The sequence below is a fragment of the Mesoplodon bidens genome (assembly GCF_964165515.1).
Source record: "Mesoplodon bidens genome assembly, chromosome: 2".
Taxonomy (NCBI): domain Eukaryota; kingdom Metazoa; phylum Chordata; class Mammalia; order Artiodactyla; family Ziphiidae; genus Mesoplodon; species Mesoplodon bidens.
Window position 1 is genome coordinate 118450653 of NC_138177.1, and position 19696 is coordinate 118470348.

At 37.4% G+C, this 19696-nt stretch overlaps 1 protein-coding gene across 8 annotated transcripts in view; it reads right to left on the reverse strand.

Annotated features, from left to right (window-relative positions):
- MIGA1 (mitoguardin 1) overlaps positions 1–19696 on the reverse strand; it is an 89031-nt gene that overhangs the window by 26460 nt on the left and 42875 nt on the right. The window lies entirely within an intron of this gene.

A 19696-nucleotide genomic window follows, 5' to 3' on the forward strand; every position in this document is an offset into this window, starting at 1 on the left:
TGGAATCTAAAAGGAAAACAATACAGATCAATGGGATATAATCTGACAAGACTCTCCAAGTGCTTCAAACTGATTCTGAACACTGTCAAGAAGAGGAGAAAGTACTATAAAGGAGACATGTTTATTTTTCAAAGATATTAAACTATTTCAGATTTTAAAAGCTTTTGAGTAAATAATAACTTAAACTGGTATATAATAACTGGAGTTGGATTATCTGCCAGCTATCAGCATATACCACAGATAGTTTGAAACACAGCAATTTAAGTTGCCCAAATCGGGATAACTGGTAGGTTCATTCAAATTAAATGAATTATGCACATAAAATGTTGTCTGGCCAGTCACTTGTGATAAACTGACCAATTAAAATAATTCAGGAAGATATCTTCAGTCTCTAAGGTCTACTTTAAAACACTGAAAGGCCCAAAATGATCTGGTTTAGGTCCCTGATGTTTATTCTGCTTACTTGATGATCAAATATAACTGCCCCAATTATTTTATTTTTATTTATTTATTTTTTGGCCACACTGTGGCGGCTTGTGGGTCTTAGTTCCCCAACCAGGGATTGAAACTGGGCCCCTGGCAGTGAGGGCACAGCGTCTAACCACTGGACAGCCAGGGAATTCCTCCCCAATGATTTAAAGTGTTGAAAAATTTTAAAGGCATTTGTAAACGGCTAATATGACCATACCAAGACAGGCTACCTATTACCAATACAAAGCATTCTGAACGTCCATGTCAATATCTTCACATGCTATCATCAGGAATCTAACTGTTAACATTACATTTTCACTGGTACAGCTACTATGGAGAACAGTACGGAGGTTCCTTAAAAAACTAAAAATAGAGCTACCATATGATCTTGCAATCCATTCCTGGGCATATATATGGAGAAAAACATGGTCCGAAAGGATACATGCACCCCAATGTTCATTGTAACACTGTTTACAATAGCCAAGACATGGAAGCAACGTAAATATCCATCAACAGAGGAACGGATAAAGAAGATGTGGTACATATATACAACGGAATCTTATTCAGCCATAAAAAAGAACGAAATAATGCCATTTGCAGCAACATGGATGGACCTAGAGGCTGTCATACTAAGTGAAGTAACTCAGAGAAAGATAAATACCTTAATGATATGGCTTATATGTGGAATCTAAAAAGAAATGATACAAATGAACTTGTTTACAAAACAGAAACAGACTCACAGACTTAGAGAAGGAACTTATGGGTACCAGGGAGGAAGGATGGAGGGAAGGGATAGTTAGGGAGTTTGGGATTGACATGTACACACTGCTGTAGTTAAAATGGATAACCAACAAGGACCTACTGATTGGCACGGGGAACTCTGCTCAATATTATGTAACAACCTAAATGGGAAAAGAATTTGAAAAAGAATATATATATATATATATATATATAACTGAATCACTTTACTGTTTATAGTTTTTTAACTATCACAATATTGTTAATCAACTATACTCCAATATAAAATAAAAAGTTTAAACAAATTACATTTTCAAACAAATTCAGTACTCGCTTATAGATGTGACTACATTGTAGCAAGCAACTGATACTCTTCAAATTCTATCACAAGTACGAAAAAAGCAAAGAACAAAATATATACGGATTTTTATTTTGATTTTCAATCTGCTTAATTTGTCAGATACTTAATCTTGTTTGAAAAGAAATCGTAAATCTCTTTGGCTTTCATTAATCCAAGTTTCTATTCCATCATTTTTTTCCAAAATAAAGGTCATTACCTTTACCATAAATGTTCCAAATCCTGTTTACAACCCCCAAGTACCAGAAAAGAGACCTTTTGTGATGCTCTACAGGAAGTGTAAAGTTTTAAAAAATCCAAACCATTAATTTAGTTGAAACTCAAAAGTTTTGCCATTTGTATTCCAATCTCTAAGCCAAGCAGAAGAGCGAATTGGGACAAGGTTTATTCCTATTAAGTATCAAAAATAACCATACGCATAGCATATTTTTTTCTACTTTATATTTGGTGGGACCATAGTTGACATTTTAACCATTTATCTTCCAAATTTAAGTTATAATTGCTTTCAAATGAAGCTTACATCAATCCTTTTAAAATACCTAACTTGTCAGTTCAAAATCCTACTACTAAATGACTATTAACTGAACAAAATCTGAGGTTAAATTATTCTATTTTCAAAAATAAAAGTTCTTTTAGGAATTTAAAATGTTTTCATCAAACTTGAGAACAAAACAACATAATCGTTTTATACTTATAAACAGCTATAAAACTGGTATTTTGGGGCACTCATGTATCCAGAAAAATTCCCAGTATTCTCTTTTCAGTGCACATATGACCTTTGAAAATACATACACAAACTCTGAGGAATCAATTATTTACAAAATTAAATCAGCATTCATAACTTTCAAACCTTTATCTTCTTAATTATTTTCCATCGTTGGTATTAATTCTGCAAAAAAAAATATCACAGTACAACCTTCATTATGCCAAAGCACGTTTAAAGTGGGATTAAGTTACAAGTCAACTAAGTTAAATCTTGGTTCCATATGCCTTTTGCTATTTTTGGAGTAGAACACAGACGTTTATCTTATGTCACTTTACCTTTCAGCCATTACCCAGGAGCTGTTAAAAGTCTGTTTTACTTCACTCAACAGTAACCAGCCATTCAATGTCATCCAGATCAGCTACCATGGTTGTATTTTATTTTTTTTTAATCTAACAAAGAAAAGTGGCTCAGAGGAACTGGAAAGTCTTACTCATTAAACCCAACTTCATAAACCACAGACCATATCTCTCATTTCAGTAATTGTTATGATTCCTGGAATGACAACTTAATAATTTTGAAGAGAAATAATACATCTGTTTTTTAGATAAGCCAATAAAAAGTATAAAGAAAGAATATTGGGCAATATTTAACTGCTTTTGTGCAGTTTTAAAATTTACATACTTAAACTTTTAATTTTTCTTTTTTTTTTTTTAAGTTTTGCCTGCGTTGGGTCTTCGTTTCTGCACACAGGTTTTCCCTAGTTGCAGTGAGCGGGGGCTACTCATTGTTGCAGTGTGTGGGCTTCTCATTGCGGTGGCTTCTGTTGCGGAGCACAGGCTCTAGGCACGCGGGCTTTAGTAGCTGTGGCACGTGGGCTCAGTAGGTGTGCCTTGCGGGCTCTAGAGCGCAGGCTCAGTAGTTGTGGCGCATGGGCTTAGTTGCTCTGAGGCATGTGGGATCTTCCCGGACCAGGGCTCAAACCCGTGTCCCCTGCATTGGCAGGTGGATTCCTAACTACTGTGCCACCAGGGAAGCCCTGCCAAATGTATTCTTTACTCAAGTTTTCGGTTTCTCTTGAATCTTCTCCAACATATAAATTTCTCTCCTTCTGTTCCCTTGCCCCATGCTACCCAGGAACACATACTGTTTTATAATATGCAGCTCAAGTACTATCTAACCCCTGCATGCATTCTCCTCCAAAAACTACCTAATTTGTTGCTTCTATGTAATGCAGTACAAAAAAGATGTTAAAACCATGGGTTTTGGAGCCAGACAGCTTAGATTCAAAGTCTGACTCTGCTACTTTTTAGCTGTGTAACCTTGGGTAAGTCTCTTATCTTCTCCATTCCTCAGTGTTCTCAACTGTAAAATCGGAATAAAATCTACCACACAGGGTTGTGTGAGAATTAAACAAGTTAATACAGTCGGCCCTCCGTAACTACAGGTTCCACATCAGAGGAGCCAACCAACCACAGATGGGGGGGAAAAATCCAGAATATTCCAAAAAGCAAAGCTTGAATGTGTTGTGTGCCAGGAACTATTACATAGCACTAACATTGTATTTGCAACTATTTACGTAATATTTACATTGTACTAGGTATTATAAGTAATCTAGAGATGATTTAAAGTATATGGGAGGATGTGCATAGGTTATATGCAAATACTACAACATTTTATATAAGGGACTTGAGCATCCACGGATTTTGGTATCCATGGGGAGTAGGGATGACTGTATATGTAAAGTAAGCACTAGATAAATGTTAGCTATTCATATTATTATGCAAAAGATAAGGACATACCATTTAATACACTCTCTGAATCTTTATTTAATTACTGCCTGAATATGCAACCTGTCTGTCCAGCTGGACTGAAACAACTTGAGTGGATGAACTTTCTCTTTTTTTTCTCTTTCCTTTTTCTTTCATTTTTTCTTTTTTCTGATGGTTCCTAAAGTTCTCAGTACAGCACTGAACACAATGTAAACTTAATTATTTGTTCACATAAACTAAATAAAACTTGTTATTATAGACTGACCATTCTCAACACATGAAAAATCCCTATTTTAAAACCTCTCATGTATTTCCCCTGGGTTATTTTGCCTGTTCTATGACTTTAACTTGTTTTAAGAGCACTGTTAAAATTCTTATGTTTCTAAAATCCAACCCTAAATTAATTAAACTTATGATACTATAAACGTGAAATATGCAGCTTAAGCCCCTTAAGGACTCATCATTAACCTTAGAAGTGCCTAAAAGAAAGCTTTCCACATAATTGGACGATTAAATATAAAAAAAATGCTCCATGCGTTGCCTCATTGGCTCTCAGTGGGGCGGCTTTTTTTTTTCTAACCTTCTTAAATAGTAAATCTAACATTTTTAAGAACATTTTTTTACATGTCTCAATCATCCAGAGCTTTTAAAACATTCATGCATAGACATAAACTATGTTCTTTGGAAGAACACTGAAAGTATACTGCTTACTTTTAACTAAACAGTCATATATTTTAGGCCGAAAATCTGACTGGGTTCAAGTCTTCCTCCTTCTTTAACAATCTCATAATTCACATATTACTTAAGTTTTTTCCAAAGCAGAATTTGCTTGAAAGTTATACAAAGAAAAAGAAAAAACTAGAGGACACTTCAGCTCTGGAACTTAGAACCTCAAGGCTGAATCTATTTCTTTAAACCAAACCAAGTGGGTTTTCTGCATGTCTCATTTTTGCCATGCCCAGGCATATTCTATTTTCTGTCACTTAGAAGGCATCAGGTCTATTTTAACTTCAGCAGATTCTAGTGGAGATTCCAAAGATGCCACTCTTCTTTTCAAATCCAGGCTGTCCACTGTGGATTTTATAACACCATCAAGAAGAGGAAGCCTGCCAAATGTCTCAATGTCATCTGACTTCTATGTCACCAGCTATTCTCCAGATGATTTTTAGCAGTTTAAATATGACATGGAACCTTATCTTTTTTATGGTTTTATTAAAAATGGAAAAGGTCCTGCTGCTGACAAGTTATTTTCCAGAATCTGCTATAATCTGTTAAAATAATTAAGAAATCTAGAAAATTACTGCTGTTCTTTGTTTATCCTGTATGACTATGTGCTCCTTCCACACTGTGGATAATTTTTTACTCTCATTTATTTTAATACTACAGAAAAGTTTGAGACAAAAAACCAAACTGGAATACAAAAACCAAAAACAACATAGGGGAGGGGGAATTGGGTGAAGGTAGTCAAAGGTACAAACTTCCAGGTATGTAATGTAAAACATGATAAATATAATTTGCACTACTGGAAGTTACATATGAAAGTTGTTAGGAGAGTGAATCCTGGGACCTCCCTGGTGGTCCAGTGGTAAAGAATCTGCTTTACAATGCAGGGCACATGGTTTCGATCCCTGGTCAGGGAACTAAGATCCCACATACCGCAGGGCAACTAAGCCTGTGCCACAACTACTGAGCTTGCGCCCCTCAACTAGACAGCCTGCGTGCTGCACACCACAGAGCTAAGGCGTTCTCAACTCCACATGCCACAGCTACAGACCCCATGTGCTCTGGACCACGCACACCACAACTAGAGACAGAAAAACCCGCACACCACAACAAGAGAGAAGCCCGTGCACTGCAGCGAAAGATCCTGCATGCCTCAACGAAGATCCTGCGTGCTGCAACTGAGACGTGATGCAGACAAAAAATAAATAAATAATAAATAAGTCTAAAAAAGAGAGAGTAAATCCTAAGAGTTCACATCACAATAAAAAATTTTTTTTCCCTATTTCTTTTTTTGTATTGCCTATTTCACCATTTTTTTTACGTATTTTTTTATATATCAGGTTCTTATTAGTTATCTATTTTATACATATTAGTGTATATATGTCAATCCCAATCTCCCAATTCATCCCACAACCACCCCGATCCCCGCTTCCCCTCTTGGTGTCCATGTTTGTTCTCTACATCTGTGTCTCTATTTCTGCCTTGCAAACTGGTTCATCTGTACCATTTTTTTAGATTCAACATATATATGTTAATATACGATATTTGTTTTTCTCTTTCTGACTTACTACACTCTGTATGACAGACTGTAGGTCCATTCACGTCTCTACAAACAACCCAATTTTGTTCCTTTTTATGGCTGAGTAATATTCCATTATATATATGTACCACATCTTCTTTTAACCATTTGTCTATCGATGGGCATTTAGGTTGCTCCCATGATCTGGTTATTGTAAATAGTGCTGCAATGAACATTGGGGTGCATGTGTCCTTTTGAATTATGGTTTTCTCTGGGTATATGCCCCATAGTGGGATTGCTGGGTCACATGGTAGTTCTATTTGTAGTTTTTTAATGAACCTCCATACTGTTCTCCAGAGTATCAATTTACATTCCCACCAACCCTGCAAGAGGGTTCCCTTTTCTCCACACCCTCTCCAGCATTTGTTGTTTGTAGATTTTCTGATGATGCCCATTCTAACAGGTGTGAGGTGATACCTCATTGTAGTTTTGATTTGCATTCTCTAATAATTAGTGATGTTCAGGAGCTTTTCACATGCCTCTTGGCCATCTGTATGTCTTCTTTGAAGAAATGTCTATTTAGGTCTTCAGCCCATTTTCTGATTGGCTTGTTTGTTTTTTTAATATTGAGCTGCATGAGCTGTTTATATATTTTGAAGATTAATTCTTTGTCTGTTGATTCGTTTGCAAATATTTTCTCCCATTCTGAGGGTTGTCTTCTTGTCTTGTTTATGGTTTCCTTTGCTGTGCAAAAGCTTTTAAGTTTCATTAGGTCCCATTTGTTTTTATTTCCATTACTCGAGGAGGTGGGTCAAAAAAGATCTTGCTGTGGTTTATGTCAAAGAGTGTTCCTTCCTATGTTTTCCTCTAAGAGTTTGTCTGCTCTTACATTTGGGCCTTTAATCCATTTTGAGTTTAGTGTATGGTGTTAGGAAGTGTTCTAGTTTCATTCTTCTACATGTAGCTGTCCAGTTTTCCCAGCACCACTTATTGAAGAGGTTGTCTTTTCTCCATTGTATATCCTTGCCTCCTTTGTCATAGATTAGTTGACCATAGGTGCGTGGGTTTATCTCTGGGCTTTCTTTCCTGTTTCACTGATCTATATTTCTGTTTTTGTGCCAGTACCATATTGTCTTGATTACTGTAGTTTTGTAGTACAGTCTTAAGTCAGGGAGTCTGATTCCTCCAGCTCCGTTTTTTTCCCTCAAGACTGCTTTGGCTATTCAGGGTCTTTTGTGCCTCCATACAAATTTTAAGATTTCTTTGTTCTAGTTTTGTAAAAAATGCCACTGGTAATTTGATAGGGATTACACTGAATCTGTAGATTTCTTTGGGTAGAACAGTCATTTTCACAATATCGATTCTTCCAATCCAAGAACATGGTATTTCTCTCCATCTGTTTGTGTCATCTTTGATTTCTTTCAACAGTGTCTTATAGTTTTCTGAGTACAGGTCTTTTACCTCCTTAGGTAGGTTTATTCCTAGGTATTTTATTCTTTTCTTTGTAACGGTGATTGGGATTGTTTCCTTAATTTCTCTTTAGATCTTTTGTTGTTACTGTATAGGAATGCAAGAGATTTCTGTGCATTAATTTTGTATCCTGCAACTTTACCAAATTCATTGATTAGCTGTAGTAGTTTTCTCGTGGCATCTTTAGGATTATCCATGTATAGTATCATGTCATCTCCAAACAGTGATAGTTTTACTTCTTCTTTTCCAATTTGTATTCCTTTTATTTCTTTTTCTCTGATTGCCATGGCTAGGACTTCCAAAACTACGTTGAATAACAATGGACAGAGTGGACCTTCTTCTCTTGTTCTTGATCTTAGAGGAAATGCTTCCAGTTTTTCACCATTGAGAATGATGTTTGTTGTGGGTTTGTCATATATGGCCTTTATTATGTGGAGGTAGGTTCCCTCTATGCCCACTTTCTGGAGAGTTTTTATCATAAATGGGTGTTGAATTTTGTCAAAAGCTTTTTCTGCATCTATTGAGATGATCATATGGTTTTGATTCTTTGTCAGTATGGTGTATCACATTGATTGATTTGTGTATATTGAAGAATTCTTGCATCCCTGGGATAAATCCCACTTGATCATGGTATATGATCTTTTTAATTTGTTGGATTCCGTTTGCTAGTATTTTGTTGAGGATTTTTGCATCTATATTCATCAGTGGCATTAGTCTGTAATTTTCTTTTTTTGTAGTATTTTTGTCTGGTTTTGGTATCAGGGTGATGGTAGCCTCATAGAATGAGTTTGGGAGTTTTCTTCCTCTGCAATTTTTTGGAAGAGTTTGAGAAGGATGGGTGTTAGCTCTTCTCTAGGATAGAGTTCACCTGTGAAGCCATGTGGTTCTCGACTTTTGTTCGTTAGAAGATTTTTCTTTCCCCAGTACGTGGGCCACTCACTGTTGTGGCCTCTCCCGTTGCGGAGCACAGGCTCCGGACGCGCAGGCTCAGCAGCCATGGCTCACGGGCCCAGCCGCTCCGCGGCATGCGGGATCTTCCCGGACCAGGGCACTACCCGTGTCCGCTGCATCGGCAGGTGGACTCTCAACCACTGCGCCACCAGGGAAGCCCCGTTAGAAGGTTTTTAATCACAGTTTCAATTTCATTACTTTTGACTGCTCTGTTAATATTTTCTGTTTCTTCCTAGTTCAGTCTTGGAAGGTTATGCCTTTCTAAAAATTTGTCCATTTTATTGGCATAGAGTTGCTTTTAGTGGTCTCTCATGATGCACTGTATTTCTGTGGTGTCCATTTTAACTTCTCCTTTTTCATTTCTAATTTTATTGATTTGAGCCCTCTCCCTCTTTTTCTTCATGAGGCTGGCTAAAGGATTATCAATTTTGTTCACCTTCTCAGAGAACCAGCTTTTAGTTTCATTGATCTTTCCTGTTTTCTTTGTTTCTATTTCATTTATTTCTGCTCTAATTTTTATCATTTCTTTCCTTCTACTAACTTTAGGTTTTGTTTGTTCTTCTTTCTTTAGTTCCTTTAGGTGTAAGTTTAGATTGTTTATTTGAGATTTTTCTTGTTTCTTGAGGTAGGACTGTATTGCTATAAACTTCCCTCTTAAAACTGCTTTTGCAGGATCCCATAGGTTTTGGATCATCGTGTTTTGTCATTTGTCTCTAGGTGTTTTTTGATTTCCTCCTTGATTTCTTCAGTGATCTCTTGGTTATCTAGTAATATATTGTTTAGCCTCCATGTGTTTGTGTTTTTTATGTTTATTTTCCTGTAATTATTTCTAATCTCATAGCGTTGTGGTTAGAAAAGATGCTTGATATGATTTCAATTTTCGTAATTTTACCGAGGCTTGTATTGTGACCCAAGATGTGATCTATCCTGGAAAATGTTCCGTGTGCACTTGAGAAGAAAGTGTATTCTGTTGTTTTTGGATGGAATGTCCTATAAATGTCAATTAAGTCCATCTGGTTTAATGTATCATTTAAAGCTTGTGTTTCCTTATTTATTTTCATTTTGGATGATCTGTCCATTGGTAAAAGTGGGGTGTTAAAGTCCCCTACTATGATTGTGTTACTGTCAATTTCCCCTTTTATGGCTGTTAGCATTTGCCTTATGTATTGAGGTTATCTAAGAGGCTTGTGCAAGCTTCCTGATGGGAGCGACTGGTGGTGGGTTGAGCTGACTGTTGCTCTGGTGGGTAGAGCTCAGTAAAACTTTAATCTGCTTGCCTGCTGATGGGTGGGGCTGGGTTCCCTCCCTGTTGGGTGTTTGGCCTGAGGCGACCCAGCACTGGAGCCTACAGGCCCTTTGGTGGGGCTTATGGCAGACTCTGGGAGGGCTCACAGCAAGGAGTACTTCCCAGAACTTCTGCTGTCAGTGTCCTTGTCCCCACAGTGAGCCAACACCACCCTGTCTCTGCAGGAGACCCTCCAACACTAGCAGGTAGGTCTGGCTCAGTCTCCTATGGGGTCACTCCTCCTTCCCCTGGGTCCCGATGTGCACACTACTTTGTGTGTGCCCTCCAAGAGTGGAGTCTCTGTTTCCCCCCCCGACCTGTCGAAGCCCTGCAACCTAATCCCGTTAGCCTTCAAAGTCTGATTCTCTGGGAATTTCTCCTCCTGTTGCTGGATCCCCAGGTTCAGAAGCCCAACATGGGGCTCAGAACCTTCATTCCAGTGGGTGGACTTCTGTGGTATAAGTGTTCTCCAGTTTGTGAGTCACCCAACCAGCAGTTATGGGATTTGATTTTATTGTGATTGTGCCCCTCCTTCCATCTCATTGTGGTTTCTCCTTTGTCTGTGGATGTGGGGTGTCTTTTTTGCTAAGTTCCAGTGTGCTCCTGTTGATGACTGTTCAGCAGTTAGCTGTGATTCCAGCCCTCTTGCAAGAGGGAGTGAGTGCACGTCCTTCTACTTGCCATCTTGAACCAATCTCCTTTTCCTATTTCTTTAATTTTGTATCTATATGAGACGATGGATGTTCACTAAACTTATTGCGGTAATCATTTCATGACGTATGTAAGTCAAATTATTATGCTGTACACCGTAAACTTACACAGTGCTACATGTCAATTAAAATAAAACTGGAATCAAGAAACCCATAATTTCAGAAAGTGAAAGAACTGAGTGAGCTAACAGATGATATTTTCTTGATTTTTCCCTCAATGTACCTTAATACTGAAAAGGGCAGCAATGAAATCCACTGGAGCAAAAGAAAGGCTATCTGATCAATTCTTGATGTGTTATAACTTACACAGTTTTGCCTATGTGAAACAGTACATGCACAAAACAGCCTGATACTATGTCCCTACTCAAAATAATAGTTCCACAACAGTTGTCGGTGGCTTTCCCTGTTTATCAAAACTTCTTATATGCCATGATTGGCCAACATAACAACTGTGATTCCTAACTGGGAAATACAGCTGCCAATGCAAAACAAGTAATAGAAGGAAAGAGAAAGGAGTAACAGCACTTTATACCTTTTTTAGGAGAAGAAAGAAGTAACTGGTTTACCCAAAGGGCAAAAAGTAATTAAGGGTAGGTCTGCAGTTATGGAGACTTTAATGGGGACACTTTAATGGGGACACTAGTGACCACTGGTCACTCTGTACATTACACAAAGGCCCCTGGCTGATGGGACAAGTGGGGGCAGAACTCCAGCCCATATCTTAGGCCTACATCTTCCTGGAAGAAGTTGAACCTTTTTCTTATCACAAATGTGCCCTTCCCAAGAGGCTACATGGGCCTTTATCTAAATAAAACAAAGGCCTTGGATGGGCTAGTGCAGGTCCTGTACTTAGAAATCCAAGTGGATAAGATATAACTTGAATACAAAAAAGGCAAAGGCAAGAAGCAGGAATTTCCCTTGTGTGTGCCACCCCAGCAATTTTCATTATACTGCTTTCATCTCTGAACTGATTTTGACTTGCATATATAACACCACTTACACTTCATTTTGTAGTTTTGTTTAACACTTTGAAATTAAGATTATGAGCCTTAATGCGTGAGAGAAAATTACAGGGCAAATTTCTCACATGTTCTGCAATTTGCAGTCTGTATATTTAGAGGTCTGAGTATACAAGTTAGGCCTGTAATTCACGTCATTCCCTAAAAATAAACCCTCAGGGAGTTTATCCTCTGACCACAGTGATTCTGCAGGAAAGGAAAAGGACAAGGTCGTAGAGTGTCACCTCTGGGCTGTCTGATATTTGACATAAGATGATAGGGTGAGGTTATTTCCTCTTGCTGCTGAGCTCTTTCAATATCGCTAAATGTTCTATCTGGCTCCTTACCAAAAGAGAAGAAAATCGTCTCTCTAGTAGTCGGGAGGTCCCACTTTACAGCTTTTCCTGTTCTCTGCCAGAGAATTTGTGCAGTCAGTACTAGGCTGGAAAAATCTCTAATTTCCCCTGAAATCCTAGGCATAAGTAAGCAGAAAGAAAGATGGATAAAATATTTAAACTGTACCAGTCAATGTTTCCACAATCTCCTGCAAACAAGTAAATTTGATTATAACTTCTTATAATTCTCAGTGGCTCCCTGTTGCCTAAAGGTATAAAACAAAGAACTTCAAGATTTATCTCCTGCCCACCTTTTTAGATTCATTTCCCACCACTCTCCTATATACATTGTGTTCCCAAGACATATCAAACAACTTATAGTTCCCTGAACAGGCTCCACTCTACACCTTGATCCGTGTTATTCCCTCCACTGGGAATGCTCTTTTCTCACGCTCCTGGTGGACTGTCTTTCTTCAAGTGTCACACTTTTCTTTGTGTGACACCTCCACAGCACATTCTAAACACATTATTACAGCACTTACTTCACTGTACTATAAAATTTTTTAATGCCTATCTCCAAAACTAGATTCTGGGTTGCCTAAAAGCCAGAGTGAAATCTTCTTCATTCTTGTCTCTCCAGTGCCTTATACCGTGTTTGACATATACCAGGAAAGCAAATGTTTGCTAAATAAATATTCCAGACCTAAGATTCTGAGTTCATTCTGTTCAAAAAATAGATTATAAAGAGGCCTAAACACATATCTGAAATATGCAAAGCGATGCTGGTAAGCTACAAAAATTCCTGGTTTGTTTTTAAGGGCTAAATTTGTTCCTACACATCATTATAAAAGAATTTCAAAGTCCTTTGCTTCAGCCAAAAAAACAACATTTATCAAACTTATGGCTTCAGAGTTGCCTGCTAACATGGTTATTGCAAACACATACTATTCTTTACAGAATATGTAAGCATACAACAACATGGATACAACTAGAGGTTATCACACTAAGTGAAGCAAGTCAGAAAGAGAAAGACAAATATCATACGATATCACTTATATGTGGAATCTAAAATATGACACAAATGAACCTATCTATGAAACAGAAAGAGAATCACAGATACAGAGAACAGACTGGTGGTTGCCAAGGGGGCAGAGGGTGGGAGAGGGATGGATTGGGAGTTTGGGATTAGCAGATGCAAACTGGTATATACAGAATGGATAAACTACTGTATAGCACAGGGAACTATATTCAATATCCTATGATAAACCATAATGGAAAAGAATATGAAAAAGAATCTATATATATATATGTATAACTGAGTCACTTTGCTGTACAGAAGTAATTAACACAACACTGTAAATCAACTATACTTCTATTTTAAAAAAGAGAGAAAATATAAGCATACAAACTACAAAGCCCAATTAATTTTAAAAGAAATCTGAAGTATAGATTAAACTTTATCTGTTGTAAACCATTATCAACTAAATAATATGCCCAAGAAATTGTAAGCAAGCTTCATTTTTCATTAATCAGGTTTATTTTTACACTGGTATTAAATTCAGCAATCTGGTCCTGCCCTAATAATCTAACCAAAGTGAGTAAAAAATAATCTTAATTCCTGAATGCACTGTTACAGAAATAAACTACCAAACTATGTAATGATGTATACTCTGCATGATATGATGATAAGAAAAGTCTCCTAAAATATAACACCATTCCTTGGTGTTAGTTGTTGTGACCAACTAAAGTCTAATTTTTTCCAAAATAATTCAAATAACATAAATTTGTTTAATATGAAAAATATATATACTTTTATTGTGTAATATTTGATATGTACAAAAACTATATATAGGGGCTTCCCTGGTGGCGAAGTGGTTGAGAGTCCGCCTGCCGATGCAGGGGACACGGGTTTGTGCTGCGGTCCGGGAAGATCCCACATGCCACGGAGCGGCTGGACCCATGAGCCATGGCCGCTGAGCCTGCGTGTCTGGAGCCTGTGCTCCACAACGGGAGAGGCCACAACAGTGAGAGGCCCGCGTACCACAAAAAAAACCCCAAAAAACTATATATAACATAGGTGCATATTTTGAATCAAAATACTAAAACAAACATTTGTGAATCTACTACTCATTTACAGCCACTTTTCTTTTCTTTTTCTTTTTCTTTTTTTGGCTGCACCATGTGCCTTGCTTCCCGATCAGGTATCAAACCCAGGGCCCCAGCAGTGGAAGCACAGAGTCCTAATCACTGGACCGCCAGGGAATTCCCTACAGCCACTTTTCAACATTTACAAAATTATTTACTTATTAAGGAAAAAATAATATAATCATGCAGAAGACACTACTGTAAATATCATCTCCTTACCTGATACTCATGAATCTCCAAATGAATTTCATAGATATTCAGCAAAAACAGCAGCAGATAACCAAAGATAACCACATGTCCCAAACCCTTATCTTAGGCTCTTAAACAGACTGAGGGCACTTCAGTTGGGAAGTATGGGAAAGAATGGAGGTGGGAACGAAAAGTTAGAAGAAGGATCTTCTGCTTTGTAGAGGGAGCTTAAGCTCTGAGTTTTACAAAATAGCTCAGTATTGAGGTTTATACTAATCTACATGGTATTCTAACTGCTTCCTAAAAGTCTTAATCGGCCAATCAGACTATAAATAACCTGAAAACAGGCATTTTAGTCCTTATTTCATCTGCACGTCATCACACATAAGGCATACAATAAACAGTTAAATAAATATTTGCAAGGTGACTTTTAAGCTTTAATTCGCTTTAGCAGTATTCAGGAGTCCCTACATCAACACTCTTGTACCTAACTGGGAGCCTACAGCAATAGGGGCACAGTCTTTGATTCTGTGTAGTTGGCCAGCTAACTCATGGTCCTCCTTTCTACACAGCTCTCTTCAGAGGCAAAAAGACTCTAAGAATTTATCCAGAGCAGTAAGATGGGGGAAAAAACGAAGGAAAGAAAAGAACGCATAAAGGTCGGAAAAAAGCATAAGGGTTGGAAAGAAAGAAAGAAAAATAAACAGGTTATCATTCATAGATACATGGTCTAGATAAAAATTCCAAAAGAACCTATGACAGGGACTTCCCTGGTGGTCCAGTGGGTAAGACTCCATGCTCCCAATGCAGGGACCCCGGGTTCAATCCCTGGTTGGGGACTAGATCCTGTATGCATGCCGCAACTGAGAGTCCGCATGCTGCAACTAAGAAGTCCACATGCTGCAACTAAGAAGTCTGCATGCCGCAACTAACAGTCTGCAGGCCGCAACTAAGAAGTCCGCAGGCCACAACTAAAGATCCCATGTGCAGCAACGAAGATCCCACGTGCCGCAACTAAGACCCGGCGCAACCAAATCAGTCAATCAATCAATCAATATTATTAAAAAAAAAGGACCTATGACAAATTACTGGTGGTAGAACTAAGAGTTAATAAGGTTGTTGATAATATTCAAATGTAAATATCAACAACATTTTAGATACCAGCAATAAAAAATTAGAAAATAAATTTAGAAAAGATACCGTGTACAATGACAACAAAACTATACGGGATCTAGGAATGAAGATATATAAGACCTCTATGGAGAAAACTATAAAAAACTATGAAAGACATAAAAGACTTAAGTAAATGAAGAGCCACATCATGTTTGTAGATGGAAACATTAATATTATGAAGATATAAATTCTCCCACAAGCTGACCTAAATATGCAAAGCAATAATCAAAATCCCAAGAGGGGCTTTCATGAAACTTGACAAGTTGTCCTAAACTTCACATGGAAAAGCAAAGGGCTAAAAATAGCCAAAGCAATCACAGTGGGGACTTCCCCCGTGGTGCAGTGGTTAAGAATCCGCCTGCCAATGCAGGAGACTCGGGTTCAATCCCTGGTCCGGGAAGATCCCACATGTGGCGGAGCAACTAAGCCCATGAACCACAACTATAGAGCCTGCACTCTAGAGCCCACGGGCCACAACTACTGAGCCTGTATGCTGCAACTACTGAAGCCCGTGCGCCTAGAGCCCATGCTCCGCAACAAGAGAAGCCACCTCAATGAGAAGCCTACATAATGCAACAGACCCAATTCAGCCAAAAATAAATTAATTAAAATTAAAGAACTTAAAAAAAAAGAACACAGTGAATGGACTCACCCCGTCAGGTGTCAAGACTCATTATAAAATTTTATAAAGCTACAGTAATTAAGACACTAGAAACCAACGCAGAAACAGACAAACAAAACAAAACAGAGAGTCCAGAAAAGACACACATATAAAACAACTTGACATATGACAGGGGGCATTTCAAATTAGTAAGAACAGGATACATCATTCAGTGAATGGTACTGAGGCAACTAGTTATCCAAATGTTTTTTTTTTGGTTAAAAAAAAAGAGTAATAATATACATTTAAAAAATCAGCTCCTGACTGCTTCCACAACAGGCAGAAGCAAATGATTCAAAGCATGTTGAATTATACAAAGGAAGAGCATCAGCAAAGAAATAGCAAAAGAAAAACACTGAAAATTTACTAAAAACCTGGAGTTGATTATAAAACTAAAATCTTAGAGAAAAATTTCAGTTTTGGAAGAGAGCTAGTCTGGCTGGAATATACGTGAAACAGTAAAACAAATAGGTCAGAAAAGTGGTCTGAAAACCTGGGAGTGACAAGATGAGAGCTCTGCATCACGAAGATAACTACAGAAACAAGGTACAGATTTACCAGTGGGGAGAGAGACTGGAGGTAGGAACCTTATTAGGGGATTATTAAATCTCAGCAAAATACAATGAGGGTGCAGAGAAAGGGGAACGAACGACAGCTATATTATGGAGGCAGAATTGACAGAACTTACTAGATTACTGGATGTGCTGGCAAGGAGTATATCCACTATCATTTTTTGTTTTCCTCCTATGCATATGGCAAGACCAAGGATCAAGTAAAATAAAAAATCTTAGCTATATCTGAAATAAATACTTCCACAAAGTATTTGTCCTTCAGATGGCAGTTTTCTTTTCTAATGCAGAGAAAAAGTAGATTTATAAAGAGCATCTTTTTTTACTTTCCCAAATAACTCTGAACATGGCTTAAATACCTTATTTCAGGAAATGAAACCTGTTACTACTAAAATATGAGAAAAATAAATTTCCAGAAACAAATAAATGCTGTCTGGAGCATAACTGAACAATATCACTGTAAAACAAGTTATGAACATGTGATAGCATCTACCTGTAACCACGTGTTTTTTTTTTAAATAAGAGCCTATTCAAAAAAATTTATTCAGAGAACTAATTACAATGAAATAAAATTTCCAACAGTATCAGAAAGAACACACACTTTGAAAAGATACCACATGTAACATAAAAGTCCAGAGTATTGGAAATGAGTTCATTTCTGCCACAACCAACAACATGATTGAACCGAAAGTGCAATAATTAAAAGAACAACCAGGACACAAAATTCATATTTTAAGATTAATCTTCTAACAGGTTAAGAAAGAGTCAAATGTGGGCTTCCCTGGTGGCGCAGTGGTTGGGAGTCCACCTGCCAATGCGGGGGACACGGGCTCGAGCCCTGGTCTGGGAAGATCCCACATGCCACGGAGCAACAAACCCCTGCGCCACAACTACTGACCCTGCACTCTAGAGCCCGCGAGCCACAACTACTGAGGCCGTGTGCCACAGCTACTGAAGCCTGCACACCTAGAGCCAAAAATAAATAAATAAATTATAAACAGACGCCCTCTGGCGACCTACACGCAGAGGCGGGGCCAAATCCAAAGCTGAGACCCGGGAGCTGTGAGAACAAAGAAGAGAAAGGGAAATCTTTCCCAGCAGCCTCAGAAGCAGCGGATTAAAGCTCCACAATCAACCTGATGTACCCTGCATCTGTGGAATACATGAATAGAAAACGAATTATCCCAAATTGAGGAGGTGGGCTTTGAGAGCAAGATTTATGATTTTTTCCCCTTTTCCTCTTTTTGTGTGTATGTGTATGCTTCTGTGTGAGGTTTTGTCTGTACAGCTTTGCTTCCACCATTTGTCCTAGGATTCTGTCTGTCCTTTTTTTAAAAAATTTTTTTTTCTTAATAATTATTTTTTATTTTAATAACTTTATTTTATTCTATCTTACTTTATTTTACTTTATCTTCTTTCTTTCTTTCTTTCTTTCCTTCCTTCCCTCCTTTAGACAACAAATCATAAATAAATTAATTTAAAAAAAAAAGAGTCAAATGTATAAATTGGACAGGAATACATACAGGGATGATAAGTCAATGGCATATCATCTTATTGCCTGTTTCATAGGGCAAATATGATCAAATACTGGAAATTACATAGGAGTCAAACTAAAAGAAGAACTTCAAAGAAAATGATAAGTACACAATTCAGGAGAGTGTCTGCCACTTGAGTGGACAGAGTGATATGAGTGGGAGATCGGTTAGGTGGATTCTATGGTGATAAACCATGTATTTTTAAAACAATCTTAGAACAGGCCTCATAAAAATGCCAGAATACATATGAATGGATAACAAGTGTTACCATATACTTATGCTAAAATACGATATACATGTTATCTCATTTCATCTTCACAATTCTATGAAGCTGATCCTAATATAGTCCTCCAGCTTACAGATGAAGAATATGAGTCTAAGAAAGGTCAAGGCTTGCTTAGGTTTCATAGCTAGTAAAAGTGGTAGAGCCAGTATTTGAACCCATGTTTGTTTAACTCCAAAGCCCATGTTCTTAACCACTAAGCTATACTGTTTACAACTGAAAATGTATTGCAGTCTTTTGGTTGAGTCTTCAAAAATTATCAGTACGATAAGAAAATTATCATTTAACAATTATAATTTAACAACTATCTGAAAAACAAACTACAAATAAATGTAACACTTCTACATGCTGTTAGCTAGAAGAAATTGCACACAAATGGAAATGTACAGTAATATTATTTCAAGTCTCTGTGCATACCCTCCTAATTCTGTCTCACTCTGAGTTACAGTAGCAGGTGTATACGAAACACGCCAGAAAAAAAGTGGTGACCTAAACTTAACTCCCAGTGCTACGAACAGCACAGAAGGGTAGTTATGAGTAACAGGCGTCCCACATGCAGATAAAATGTGCTGCCCTCTAGTGACTTCAACACCTTGCATTTAACAGTAAGTGGTCTCTTGTAAGTGAAGGGAAATGATTTTTTTTTAAATTAGAGAACTAAAATCTTTATTTTATTTAATAATCAGAAGAATAGAACAAATAACTTTTGTTTAAGCTAGAAGTAAACTTTGTGGTGTGTAAGAGCAAATACAGAACTATACCCAATAATGATTCATTAATTCATAATGATTAAGGAAATATCAGTACAGAACATGACAAAGGTGAATTAGAGAACACAGGGTGGTTACATTTTATACAAGGAATTCATGCCTTAAAACGTAATTCAAACCCTAATTCAAAGCTACTTTGCTATAGGAATAAATGTAAAGAAATGCTGACATACAACTACTGTACTATATTTCTTTTCTCAAGCAGAGTTTCAAAGCACAATAAAGACTATAATACGGTCTGTTTTTAAGAATGTTTTAAAAACACTAAGTATTTGTAGTAAAGTTTTTTGTATCACTATCACTTCCTTCCCAGATATCAAAAATATTTCCTATTTCAA